The 14458-nt window shown below is 31.8% G+C and overlaps 2 long non-coding RNA genes across 2 annotated transcripts; one reads left to right on the top strand and one right to left on the bottom strand.

The window, feature by feature from the left end:
• Positions 1-3445: 3445 nt before the first annotated feature.
• Positions 3446-5771, bottom strand: LOC149482945 (uncharacterized). Its single transcript, XR_016316559.1, has 2 exons — positions 5644-5771; positions 3446-3634 (listed from the first exon to the last, which is right to left on the bottom strand). It is a non-coding gene; the product is annotated as an uncharacterized LOC149482945 (long non-coding RNA).
• On the top strand, positions 3486-6083 carry LOC149482944 (uncharacterized). The gene is made up of 2 exons (XR_016316561.1): positions 3486-3619; positions 5636-6083. It is a non-coding gene; the product is annotated as an uncharacterized LOC149482944 (long non-coding RNA).
• The last annotated feature ends 8375 nt before the right edge of the window (positions 6084-14458 follow it).

Raw genomic sequence — 14458 nt, 5'->3', positions numbered from 1 at the left:
GAAATGGGAAATGGATGTGGATAAAGTTTCATTGATATTACTTTACTATTGTCCAAATGAAATTGATTCACCGTTTAATTTTTGGGCAACTTCACAACGTTTTTCTATCGAGGCAAATTTTGTCAATCGTGTTTCGGTTCCCAAACGTCACTAAACAAACTCTTCAATTAAATAAATCGATAAATAAAAAAATCTAATTCAAAGTTTTTGGAGAAAAAAATTAATTCTCCGTGCGCTCGAAACGTCTGTTTTGGGTCTCATTTCGCCTTAAGTTTATAATGTGATACTAGCTTCCGCCCGCGACTCCGTCCGCGCGGATATCCGTCTTCGCGTGGATGGTTTATTTCTCCATATTGAGTAACTCTGACAATGACATTTTATAAAAAAAAAGAATCCACTTCGGGTAATGCAACGTGTGTTCGCAGTTCTACAGAACAACGTGTATGGATAAAACTGAAAAATTTAGATTTATTTTTTTTCCACGTATTTTTCCAGGATAAAAAGTATCCTATTTTATGCCCAGGATAATAAAGTATAATTATTATACCAAGTTTTATCGAAATCGAACCGTTAGTTTTCCCGTGATGTCAGCATATACAGACAGACAGACAGAAAATTATTTTAATCACATATTTGGGTTTGGTATCGATCCAGTAACACCACCTGCTATTTATTTTTTCAATATTTTTAATGTACAGAATTGACCCTTCTACAGATTTATTATATGTAAAAATTATGATAACAATCAACAAAGTACTTTTATAAGACTGATAAATAAAGAGAATTATTGAAATTTTGTTTCTTTATTAATTTAATAAAACAAGACACAAGCCGCGTAAAATAAAAGGCCTATCAGGTAGTTTTATAGTTACTTTTGTTTAATTTCGTATTTTTTTCCGAGGTATTATAAAAGAACCGGGTAACCCGGTTCTACCCGGTTCTGAGCTCGATTTGGAACCGGGTTTCAGAAACTTGGAACCGGACTCGGTTCTGCATGCCCTATGTACTAGTGTACACACGTAAGAAGTGAAACTTCTTTATGACCTTATTTTTCAAAAAATAATTTACTATATGCAACTTTACATAAATTAGTCGAATCACGCGTGGCCCTACCACATAAGAAGAAGATGGCGCGTAACGGAAAAATGTCACGCGTAACGAAAAAATGTTACACTAAATTTTTTTCCAACCCCGATAAAGAAGTTTCACTTCAAAAAGAAGCACCTGTAAGTACCTACCTATTTTCCTAGGTATTATATTATGATGTTATAAGGTTACATTAAAAAATCTGAAAATAAGAAAAACTTTGACGTTTTTGCGTTGCATCGTACACTACGCATCATGTTTTGAAACTTAATATTTGTTTATGAACGAGAATCAGAAACCCTTCCAATTCGCGGGGTCTTTGTGTCCCATAGAAATATCGCGAAGAATGTTCGCGTACACATGCGAGGAGGTAGTGAGCTTATGCGGTTTCATCGCATGCAGGAAGCTCGTAGAATCTGCCGGTTACGATTCATGTGTCGCCGTTTTTTGCGTTCCCACGCTCGCAGCGAAGGGTTAAGACTGGCGTGATTGTTCATTATGCTTTTTATCCGCCGTGGATGAAAATATTTTGACGGATCTATCACGATGTTTAATTTAAAGGAGCGCTGTCGATTTGTTTTGAAATACGTTGCAAATTGAAACGGGTTTACGTTACGTTGATATTTTATTGATAGAATTTATTGGTGTGTTTTTTGTTTGTTTCTATTAATGCGTCAATTGCAAGAACGAGGTAAGGGTTTTTATGACATGATGATCATAACAGAACTTAATAATAAAACGTGGTCAATTTGTTTACTTCAAATAAACAGTGATAGAAATAAAAACAATAGTACACTGTAGAAATGTATTCATAAACTGTTGTTTAAAAATATAACAGATAACGTATATTGCTATGAAAAGTCATCTGTCCACAAATGAGCATATTCTATTCAAATATAATGAACGAATATGTGCCCCGAGACCTCCATTTCACGCATAACCTAGCCTAATGAATGGAGCGTCCCAGCGATCTCGCTATAAGAATTTCTTTTGCAAAAACTGATAATTAAATTACCAAGTGCGCACGAAAATAAACAGATGGCAGGCTAACGGTGATTTATTACAGGTGAATAATCTTGTTTCATGTTACGAAATCCGGTCTCCTGAGAAAATATGTTATTTAATTTGCAAGGAAGATGAGTTATGGAGATGCCTGGAGAGCTATTTGAATACAGCGCCTACGTTCTAGGTATTTCGAGAACGTTACGCTTTTAGTGATGAAATGAAAATATAAGCAATGCTCGGAATTTGACGCACATGATAATATCGTGGTTTTATTAAGTTTAATTTTAGGTTGTTGTGAAAACTTTGAAAATGCTATTTCCTTAATGAATTTGGATATAGGAAGACATTTCTTTGATATTTTTGAAACAAAATTATTGGTCAAGCCAATTGTGCATAATATATGCATACATACTTGCAGATTGCTTTTGTTTACGTTAAATTTACTTATTGGTTTCAATGATTTACTTCAATAAAGCTGCTATATAATAAGATTATCGTTTTCAAATCTGCCTGCGTAAAATATATGATATATGACGCAATATGAACGTAAAAGGAACACATAAAAGCCGCCTTTATTGACGAGCGGTAAAATGAACAAATTATCCAAAAAATCTATGCATGGCGATAATAAAATATCGGGACAGAGGAGCCAATAAAGAAAGCGCTATATTAGGTTCTGAAAATAAGGGCTCCCACAAACGTAGTACGTATCCGACTGACGTTTATAGGTCATAAAACGGGATAATGTGTTGCAGGGAGCGTATTTCGGAATGGTACAAATTTAGACCGGAGGCGCCGTGGCCGTTCGCTATGACCAAATGTGTGGCAATGTTTAGGTAAATATGATTTAGCCCACACTACGTATCGTAAGGAAGTGGGAGGGGTTCATATTTACGTATACTTGTGTTTGTTGTTGATGATTGTTTTAAATGTTTGTATATGATTCTCGATTTCACTGGAATATATTATAGGACATGACCAGTGGGTCGACACTTAGAACATCGTTTTGGTTAGGCTTACATTTGCAAGCAATTTTAAACTTCATTCCATTGACATAGAGTTTAAATTAATTTGTACTTTTTCAAGAGCCTATGTTAAGTTTAGCTTGCCAACATTTAGAAAAAATAAAAATATTTCTAATGTTGGCCTCTCCGATGTAATCGTATAATATTAGATTTAATATTTTAGTTTTAGTTATTTATTATTATTTCTTCTTTTTTTTTAAACCTTATTTTTGTACATTTTAATTTTAAGCTAGTACATTAATAAATTATTTCTTTCTTTCTTCGATTTCTTGTCAATGGTTAAGACTTAAGCATAGACAACGTCTTGATGATTTGAATTCAAAATGGCGTTTTATTTTATTGTTTGTTTTGGTGGATAGAGTTAAAATTTGTTCTTCATCGTAGATTATGTTATTTACTCAGTTAATACTTAATGTACAGTACATTGAATTATCCCAAATACATTGAACTAAGCCTGCTCTTCAAATTTGTAATATTTATGCCAAAAGTGAAAAAAGAAGAAAGTGTTATGTGTAAACCTTAGATTACAAAATAAAATACAGATGGAGCATGTCAATCATTCATCGCTAGTGTTGCCGAACTATCGATAGTTTGACTATCGATAGTTGACCTTGAAAATAAGTCAGAATATCGATAGCACTATCGATATTATCGATATTATCGATACTATCGATACTATCGATAGCGTTAATCATGGAATACTATTGATGAACTGCAATAGTATCGATAAAATCGATAGTATTGATTGCCAATAGTTGCTATACTATCGATACTGTCGATAGTATCGATACTATTGCTACTGAATATTGCAACTACAATCGATACTATCGATAGTACTGATACTATCGATAGTTTTGAGCTATCGATAGTAGTAAATTGTGCAATAGTATTGTTCACGATTTCTTGGTATAATGGGTCAGTCAATGGGCTTATTGGATTACGAATTAACGAACTAAAAAAAAATGGATTGTACAAAGCGCCAATAGATAACTTGAAAAGTATTATAACCAAACATCTAGTTCTCTGTCATCCACTATAGTATTATTGATAAAGCAATACTATCGAGAAAAAGGTCACTATCGATGGGACGATATTATCGATAGTATCGACACTATCGATAGTATCGATAGTTCGTTCGATATTGAGCTTCGATAGTATCGACACTATCGATAGTATCGATAGTTCGTTCGATATTGAGCTTCGATAGTATCGATACTATCGATGGTATTGCTATGTGTCGATAGTATTTACGCTTATAGGACTATCGATACTATCGATAGTATCGACACTATCGATAGTATCGATAGTGCTATCGATACTATTGCTTTTCCCCAACTATCGATAGTTAATCGATAGACTATCGATAGTGGACTATCGAGCGGCAACACTATTCATCGCCCTTGTCAAAGAAAATACGAAATCAAAAACGAATACGTTCCTCCGCTAGTGCTATAGCGATTCTAGTGTCATGCAATACGTCAAAAGGGGTTTGATATTTTAGTAAAAAAATGCTGTCTTGTGATATTAAAACGCTGTAAAACTTGTTCCCGAAAACAAACAAAAAGATAAAACATCGTTTTACAGATTTTCTGTACATTATTTGGCTTATTTAATTTTGTATACAAATAATAATTTTACAAATACGAAGGAATTCAAAACTTCAACGTATGCTGCCAGTATTTTGAAAATGAATTTGCCATTTTTAGGGGTAAAATGGTTAAAAGATATTCGGGGTAGTGCTGTTGGATTTTTCGATCGTGAATGTGATTATTTGTATAGTGCAATAAAAGTTCATGGTCATTATTAGATTATTTTAAAAAGCATTATACATTTTTTTGTTACTTTTATAAAAAGCGTCGTTTTCGCTTGCGATTTAATTCATGTGAACTCCATGATGGATATGATGAAAATAAAATGTCCCGCATTCTCGACTAAAAACTACCGCTATTCGCATTCATATGTTTTGAAAAATAAAAACTTTTTTTAATGTAATTTATTTAATAAATTGAATGTAATTTATTTAATAAAAATTGAATAAAATTATTTTGTCCATGTATAACTTTAGTAGATAGGTGCTTTATGTAACAAAATAATTTTTACAATATTATAAAATAATATCAAAAACCCGAATTTATATTAAAATAAAAATTAAAACATGACTACTAATAATTTATGTAGCCTACGTCACTACCACCACAGCTACCTTCATAATTCAGATGATTGCAATGACACCTCACAAGTCACAACTCAAAATCGATCCAACAGTTTATACTGCAGGGCGTGTCAAAGAAATATTATACATACATACCTACACTCGAAAAACATAACCCTCTTTCTTCCGTAGTCGGGCAAAAATTTGGGAAATTTTTCATTATCTGGTAACATAACACGCACACAGAAGCACCGTGTTCGTACAGTGCAGCGGCGAAATGACAGCACACATAGCTTTATGGAAATGACGATAAATCATTCGGTTTAGTTCGGCATCGCTCCATCTGTCTTTTATTTTGTAATCTAAGGTGTAAACAATGTAATCTTGTGTGTAAATAGTAATTGTAATTTGTGACTAAATATTTGCAATTTGTACCCAATGACTGTTCTATATGGAAGATAAAACATAATAATTACATAACAATGTATTGTCTAACACATGTTCTAGCTGTAGAATCAATAATTGGAGAGGAGATATTGTTATCAAAGAAAACAACGGCTTCAATATTGGTATCGAAATTTATAACGAGATTTAAAACAGAAATCCCGCAAAATATTTCAAGGAAAAGTATAAAATGTGAATCTAGTTGTATTCACATACTAATCAAGTCGAATTAAGTACTAAATGCCTAAATAAAGATATTCAGTAAAATTCAAATGGAATTATCCATTTTTGCTGCTAATAGTGTTTTAATAGGTATTATATAAAAATGTTATATAATTAATATTATATTATAATAAACTTATTGATCTACATTGTTGATGTTTTATTTTTAATTTCCTCTAAATTTGATTAGGGATGAGAATTAGTAGGGTTGTACCGAGCATCAAAAATTTTATCGATATCGATAAAAAGTTTTATCGATATTAGCACTCATAAATAGGCATCACTAGCAACATCAACTTTTAAATGTTGGCAGCAATGTGGGTCATTTTTGACGTGAACTTCTCATAGGTTGGTATAAAAGATTTCCCATAGCGAATCCATGCATATATTGTGTGCGTGAGCTCGAAATCGAAGTACTGAGTGCCGTCTCTTACCTATATTACTTGCTCTGTGGACATGACCCTGTACTGCGACAGGGCCTATTGAAATTTAAATATTACTTGGAAAATAATATAACAGCTTTAATGATTTTAATTTTTGACATTGTTTATATTTACCACTATTTATACAATTTTTATACTTCTTTAAAACAACCTCCTTATTAAAACTACTAAAAAAAAGAATTGAATAACTGATTATAAAAACAACTTGTATAAGCCATTTACACGCCAATAAAGTTTATTTGTGTAATTTGTAAGGTTTACCGTTTACTTGTGTTAAGACAATTCACACCGTAATTGGCGTTTTGACAAATAGGTGTTGATGTGTGAAATGGCCTTTAGATACAGCTATTAAGTATGTATATGGCAATGGCACTAGCCGTAGGACTATAAAATGGGTGTAATTTAAACTCTTTACTGCTGTGAAAAGTTAATCAAGAATGCCTCAATAAGGGTGAAAAATAGCAGTCTAGTTCTGTAGTATTCTTTAAAACTTTCTAAAATAAAATTATTAAAGCGTAAATGTTTATTTTCATTTTTAAATGTAAGAAAACCATAATTATTATCTTTACATCTGTGAATGTTTAATGAAATTGAATTTAAATATTGTTTAAAAATTGAGACGATAATCGTGTGCTCTAAATATGTTTAAACTCGAGGTCCGTTCAGTTTAATTCGTGCAAGTAGAGGCTTATACAATATAATAAACCACATACCTACTTATTGAATTATTTTTATAAATAGGTCATGTTTTGGAGGAAAAATATCTTAACTGCTGTTGGATTTTGTTTCTAATTCTAGTTGAATGTAAATGAAACTTTATAAATGTAATAAATTATATCCAAAGATGGGTTAAACGTAATATTACGTAATTTGAAATTAACATCAACGTGTGTGTCTACTATTCAAGAACATCTGTACTAATATAAATTTATATACCTATCTAAGAAACTAGATCTAATCAGTTTGTACTCATTAGTTCACCTCTAACCAAATGTTTAAGTACTTAAAATACCAACATTTTTATTATTTACCAAAAGAACGAGGTACTATAGTACCTACCTAATATTCCACGACATTACACACATCCATTTCAGTGTGCTTCATAATAGAGCTATATAGAGATGCATTAAGCACAGAAACTTTAAAGGAGTATCTCAGTGTATTGCAAGTTGCGACCTCAGTGCGCTTGGAACACAAAACTTTTGAAATAGTCTCACGTATGAATTTTACGTTTCTTTCTCGAATCTTCGCACGAAACTCTTAATGGGAGACAGGTGAGGTTTCTTATGAAAAATAGCTAGCTCGTGCTCATTGTTCTAGAATAATTTGGAAAGTTCTCTTTAATTTTGATATTTCAGTTTTGTGTCGCTTCAATTCTAAGATATGTATGTGCTACTTTAAAAGTGTTCGTGATAAATTTTGATATGTTGGGTACAACTAAAGCCAAATTTAAATGTTAAATTTTATTATTACTAATAAATTCTCAAGATCTAAAGCCACAAGTAAGACCCATTAACAATTATTATCATTTGACAAATTGCTTATGAATCGTCTAATAGTATGAAAAATATTAAACCTAAGAAGCACTGATCCACTTACAAACGCATTCAATTAATGACACAGATCATTTCTCAATGAACCGGCACCAAAGTGAATAAACCAATCAGGATCCATTGTTTCAGATAATATACCATCTAAGTACACGTTTAGATTTAATCAACGTATTGTCTAAAAATAAGGTATTGTTTAACGTTTCATTTCACTCGCCCACACAATTGTTTAGTTTGGCTGTTTAATGTTTCTATTAGGCTGAACTAATCCATACTAATATTATAAATGCGAAAGTAACTCTGTCTGTCTGTCTGTTACTCAATCACGCCTTAACTACTGAACCAATTTGCATGAAATTTGGTATAGAGATACTTTGATACCCGAGAAAGGACATAGGCTACTTTTACCCCGGGACATGGGATAGGTTTCATCACGAAAATCCCACGGGAACGGGAACTATGCGGGTTTTTCTTTGACTGCGCGGGCGAAGCCGCGGGCGGAAAACTAGTCTCACTATATGTTTCAAAATCATTATGTAGGTTTTCCATAAGAAGAAAATACACCTCTACAAACGTTACCACATTTACGTGTTAATTTCGGTTGCTAATACAAGGTTTTCAAATATGGCTCTATAGATCATCAACGCAACAATTTTAAACTGGCTAACTAATAAACTATTCTTAGGTATATAATCTAAATAGTTATTTTTGAGCATATACTATTATAGTGCTGCAACAGATATGTTTTATTGTAAACAAAGCAAAACGTTTAGTAGCATTCAATAAAGTACTTGAGATACATACTTATTATAGAGAAAAGTGATCAAAAAGTTTCGTAATTATTACTGACCAAACCATCGAGATAGTATGTACTACGTACATATATCTCGATGGACCAAACGTACTATTTATAAGCGCATTTAAAAAACCCATCCAACAGGCAAGGATGATCTACAATTATCCAAACCGTATTTCAAGACTGCACCTTGAATAAAAAGTAAACCAAATGAATAATTTATGCAACGTTATATCTAAAGTCGCATCTCTACCAAGATGGCATTAAAGGCAATTATGGAACACAAACATAATTCTCTTTTCATCGTAAAGATGCATATCGCGGGCGTGAGACTCTTTATAGTCAATTTAATTGCTGAATACAAGTTTTTATAAATAAATTATAAGTAAATCGAATCAAGATTTGGATGTTTAATGAGCGTAAAGGTGATACTTCGTGGGCAGTCTAGGAAACAGGATTCAGAGATGTATGTATGGCTTTAGTGAAAATATTTGTTAGATATATTGATCTGAGGATTCGAAAAGATGGAACGTTTTTGTTTATTGATACGGTTTTTAAATCAATTTTAAACCTCTTCTTCATTTTAATTACTATAAAATATAGTGTTGAACATATTTGAAATTGATTACATACGCTATGTAAGAGCGTATGTGTACACTATACCTTATTTTTGCTGACCTTTTTATTTTTTACTAGCGGTCCGCCCCGGCTTCGCCCGTGGTACATGTTTACGTTTTCTCTACATAAGAACCATCCTCGTACTTCAAGGAATATAATAAAAAAAGAATTATCGAAATCGGTTCAGCCGTTCTCGAGTTATGCGCTTACCAACACATTTTGCGATTCATTTTTATATATTTTTTATATGTAAAAAGAAAAGAAATAGGTAGCTTTACAGACTTAACTTTAAGTAAATACATTGTAATATGTTAATAATGTATCGTTGATTGAAAAATCGATTAATCAATTATAAAATAAACATGATTTAGTGATTATAAATCGTCTTAATACACTCGCACGAATTATCAAAAAAGGCATTCCTTATTAATGATATCGAAAATTTGATAGGAACAGCCTTCACCCATCATACATGAAACTTAATCGAATAATTGATTACCGTTTGAAACAATAAAGTGATTAGTTCAACAGAATGTAAGACAATGAAATATTATTCTATAGATTCCTATTGTTACAGATCTATCTCTCATCAGGGTTCATTGACCGTTCATATCATTTGTTTATTCGATCATCCTATCCGAATATTAATCTACGATGAAATGTTAGATGCATCAAGCAGATTAGAGTAAGATTTTATTATCGTATCTGTTACTGCGTTGATGGTTTCGCGTTAAGTTATTTGTGATGTTTTTATTGATATTAACAATGTAAGAGATGAGTTGTGATATGAAATACATATTTTGCCGATAAAGGACAGGAATTTTCTTAATTTCGAAGTTTCACATACATATTAAATTTTATACTAATGTTATAAAGCTGAAGAATTTGTTTGTTTGTTTGAACGCGCTAATTTCAGGAACTACTGTTCCGATTTGAAAAATTCTTTCGGTGTTAGATAGCCCATTTATCAAGGAAGGCTAAGGAGCGAAGAACTGCGGGTGAAACCGCGGAGCACAGCTAGTGTATGTATATAAGAAGGGATATTTTTAACATCTACCCGTATGCCTTCATACAAAATAATATATGAACGGGAAAAATATATCAGTCTTATCCCACTCAATAATTTGTATGACGTTAATCGGATTATCGAGCCCGGCAAGGCTATAAATTGAGGAATCTTTATAATTTTTAGACGATTTCTTACTGCCATAAATTGAATATTGTTAAATATGCACCAGCTTGGACGTATGGTTAAGTAGGCATTATTCCATAAGATAAAGTCGTTAAAACCTATGGGTTCCGTTTTAAATGAGGACTGGTTATACTTATCTATTTACGATCCGAAAATATACACGCTGTTTTGGCCCTTATATGCATGGAATATAGTTGTTTCTGGCATGTATTTTTATATAAAATCTTATGGGCAAATGTAAACATAGGAAAGTTATGCTGTATGAGTTTAGTGGTTGTCCATAAGCTGTGGAGTACGTGTGGTTTAAGATTTTTATTGTCCGATAATTTTGGATATCCCTTCAAATACCTGTAGATCATTATTGAAATTTTATTTTTGAATGCAGATACAAATACTTTTATCTATATTTATCTACTACTAAAAATCACTACACATATCCAAAGTTTTTTTTTTCAAACGATATTACTTGTACTTTATAAATAAAGCATTTTGAGGGAAAATTACTTGAAAATAACACAACGAAAAAGGTAAAAAATCAATTTTGTTTCCTCACTTCAAACTTATTATTTGCTTTGGTGTATAGCTACTATTATAATATATATAAGCACTGTAATAAATATTTATTACGTTTAAGATGTATTTTACACTCCAAAAATAAACCTCACACCTGCAACTGCAACTTGCAAGGTAATGATAATAAAGTACTTCATTTCGTTTACATTTAGTTTATTCCAAATTTACACAGTACCCATTCCTGCAGAAAGCAGCAATGAACTTTTTACGCACTACTTAACGATATTTAAATTACACGATACGATAAAGAGTAGAGCCCTTTACACGATCTCATTACCGTAAATTAACAATATGTTTAAACAACTTTGAGTTAAACCGTCGTTTCGTTGCGTGATGTGTTGTTTAATACGACGGTAATAAACCCACATGCCGTCACTAATAGTTGTAAAATGATGAGAGTTTGCTTTACACAGCACGATCCGACGAGGATATTAAATCCAAATTTTACGATCTGTGATTTACACGAACGAAATATGCAACGGTATAATAAAAGTCGATATCAAATTTTAGATGGTAATATCGCAAACATTTTAAAACCTATTAACAAAGGCATTTAAATAGAAAATACAGCTACAGCTTAATATTCAAACGTAATATTATGTTTATCCTAAACTAAGATTAGAACAAAATAATATGTGAGTAGTAAGTAATTATATAGCGCTAATTTATAGCTCGATTTCAAACAAATTAAAGGCAACTAATTATGCAACATTATAATTGCACTCCAAAAGGTTCCCAACACTTCTATTGTTGATAGGATATGATTATCGTTCCGTCGTCGTATCGTAAAGTAAAAATGGCCATTTTAAATAGTTGTAAAATGTGTAATGCTTAGCCGTTCGCATCCCGCGGCGCTCAGCTTCGCGCCCGCACTATCCAGACTTTATAGCTTAATCTCCCACATGCTATATCAATAAATAAGCCATTTGAAAACAAAGTAGATGTCCTCCAAAAAGCTAAGGTACTTTTTTGTTTGGACTTACCATCGGATCCTATTTCAATTTATTAACTTGCTCGCGGCTACGTCTTACGTTTGAATTATTTCAATCGACCAATGAATATACGATTATCATACCCTTCATAAAGATCAATAAAAGTGTACAGCCAAGTATTGAAATATCTCTTTTAGTAGCGCTTATTTTTAGATCGATGGCGCAATAAAATTATGTATCATTAATGAAATTGAGGACATTAATTTTGAAGGACTTCATCCATGATATTATCAGTCATTCATTCATTATGTTTGCCGCGGGCATTTAAAAATAGCTCTTTGGATGATGACACGTTCAGGGGATATTTCAAAAATTACAATGGTTTCATATCGTATAGGTACCTTTTATTTAAAATTTGATCGTAATAACACATCTATCCCGTTTATTTTATAATTTACACAATTCCCTCAAAAATCAGCAGTTTTTTTTTTTTAGTTATTCCGTTATTATTAAGTATGGCAATTCACAATACATCTGATAAACGCATACAACATTTGTAATGCATAACAATAAAAGTAACTATTTATTTACTAATACCAACGCCACCAGATATTTCTGAACATCAAATAAGTATCCCTAAGTCTATCTCAATTCGTCTTAAAACTAAAATTAATCCCTCTCATTTCTTAAAACGCATCAAACGCAAGTGACGATCCAAAAAGACTTCTGTGACTGAACAGTCGACAACTTATGATAACAATTTTATACTTGCATCCATACCTCCCTACTTTAAACCCAATTACTTTGTCTTAAGGGTTATTATCGCATGAAATTTCATACCACAAATGTAAGATTATATCAGTTTTCTTAAAGATGTCACTCATTCAAAGTTTAACGATCAACCTAATAGCGTTTTTAAGCGTTCCCGAAATCCTTGAAACGTGACTCGAGCGTCAACAAATTTTAAAACGAATCTCTTCTCAGTTATTAATACTTTCGACTATTCCCTTTTGAACTTTACAATATAATAAGTTAGATGCGAGCTCAATTTGTCTGTATGTTTTGATAATAAATTCAATTGGTCACGTTCTCGTCTCATTCTTTTGATGTTGATTGTTGAATGTATTAACCTTGTTATCATTATATGGGGAGCTATCGTTTATAATATTTTGGTAGCAATGATATGTTATGATGTATGAGATTTAAATATAGATTGAATGGGGAAAGATGACGACTTTCTAATAAATTGCTAACATTTTTGAAGTGATGTATTTTCTGTTCATTTAATAATTAATAAGTGTGTGTTGAATAGAATGTTGCGACTTGCGAGTAATTTATTAGTCGGACTGATGGTTAACATCTTATTGTATATTATATTCAGAAGATGTTTTTGGGAAATATTAACTACAGAAGAAACTATAGCTAGGTAGGTACTCTCAATAAGAGCCCTACAAAATGATGTATGTTATAAAAGGATTTTTACTTTTAATAAAAATGTTAGTCTCAAAGTCAAATAAGCTATGTTTATTGTTTGTGAAAAATATAATTGTTTGAGTTTGAGTATTAAAACAACTTTAATGTAAATAAGAAACTCAATGATAATTTTCCTCAATTTTATTATTGTACTGGGAACTTTACAAAGTTGTTTTGCTATGCGATAGTATGCAAACATACTTAAAGAATTTTAAAACAATTTCCGCTCTACTTCAGGGTATGCGAAATTTCTCCGTTGGTTGTTCTTAAACGAAATTTCCAACTCGCAAATTGTTATTATTCCCGCGGGTGTGATTCGTTTTAATTATATAATGTAAAAAATGTCCTTGCTTCCTTTATAAATACGGTTTAAATACTGTTAAAATAAATAATCGAGTTAGGTCAATGAGAAATTATGTTACACGTTATTGAGAAGGTACAATATTAAGTTTAAATAAAGCTTTGTACGATGTATTTTATTCATTAAATCACTTTTATAGGGAAGTAATGTTTTGCCTCAAAGTGGCATATTGTGTCTCTTTTATACAAGTACCTTGATAAAGGAAACTATATTTGTTTAATTTTTCATTAGTATTCATTTTGTTGTGAAACTATATTATCCTGACTGAGTTACCCATCAATTATTACACACGAGAACTTCTTACGTTAAGCACAGCATAACTCTCCCTATGTGTTTCTATATTATGTGAACATTTCTAACCATATAGGTATTTTGAAGTGAAATTTCTTTAGGTGCGATAAGAGTAAAATTTTCCAGGTAGCGTCATGTCAATACCGTCACGTTATGGAGTAAGGCGACGATTTTGGTATCTTTGAATCTTGCCAAAGAAGTTTCACTTCTGACACGTATGCTCGACAAACACGCTCCTTTTTAAATAGGTACATAATATCTCTATGTAATATTAAAGCTACACGAAAGCTAAGAC

This window comes from Colias philodice, chromosome 14, assembly GCF_061535455.1.
Source record: "Colias philodice isolate Cphi_HAF_F1 chromosome 14, ilColPhil1 Martin Lab GWU primary, whole genome shotgun sequence".
Taxonomy (NCBI): domain Eukaryota; kingdom Metazoa; phylum Arthropoda; class Insecta; order Lepidoptera; family Pieridae; genus Colias; species Colias philodice.
This window is presented reverse-complemented; position numbering and strand designations above follow the sequence as displayed.